The sequence below is a fragment of the Wasmannia auropunctata genome, unplaced genomic scaffold (assembly GCF_000956235.1).
Source record: "Wasmannia auropunctata unplaced genomic scaffold, wasmannia.A_1.0 LD336116.1, whole genome shotgun sequence".
In the NCBI taxonomy this organism is placed as follows: domain Eukaryota; kingdom Metazoa; phylum Arthropoda; class Insecta; order Hymenoptera; family Formicidae; genus Wasmannia; species Wasmannia auropunctata.
Window position 1 is genome coordinate 3,500,708 of NW_012026774.1, and position 560 is coordinate 3,501,267.

Below are 560 nucleotides of genomic sequence, written 5' to 3' on the forward strand. Positions count from 1 at the left end.
CAATTGAATGTATATCGTCGTTTCGGCACCCGATTTGTGACTCGAAACTTAGGTTTTTAGGTATTCCCGTCGGGAATCGCTATTCAAACAAAAGGTAAGTAAATTGTGACCCAAACAAACTGAATATTAATAATTTTTAACCCGTTTTCAGGTTTTCCCGCGGACTGTCTATTTTTCGACGCAGGATGATAAAAAGTGGTAAGTATACATTTTACCGAATCTTTGTTTTTCGTCGCTTTTTCGCGAACTTTGTGACGGAAACTCTTCGTCTATCGAAATTATGCAACTCGTGCAAAATAATAAAATTAATAAAAAAAATAAGAAACTTATAAAATTGTGACGCCGCATTACGCTCGCGTCATCAGCGTGCTACACATCGCTTTGCTCTTAATCATATATTAGTTCGCAACAATATTAACTTATATCTATCGACCGACACATTCACACTTGCATTCGTGCGCTTACAAATGTCTTCTTACGACTATTACAGAACTGTTTTCTTGAGCCTGTATCAAAATATAATCTATAAGGAAATAAAACGTTAGTAAATGTGGTAAATA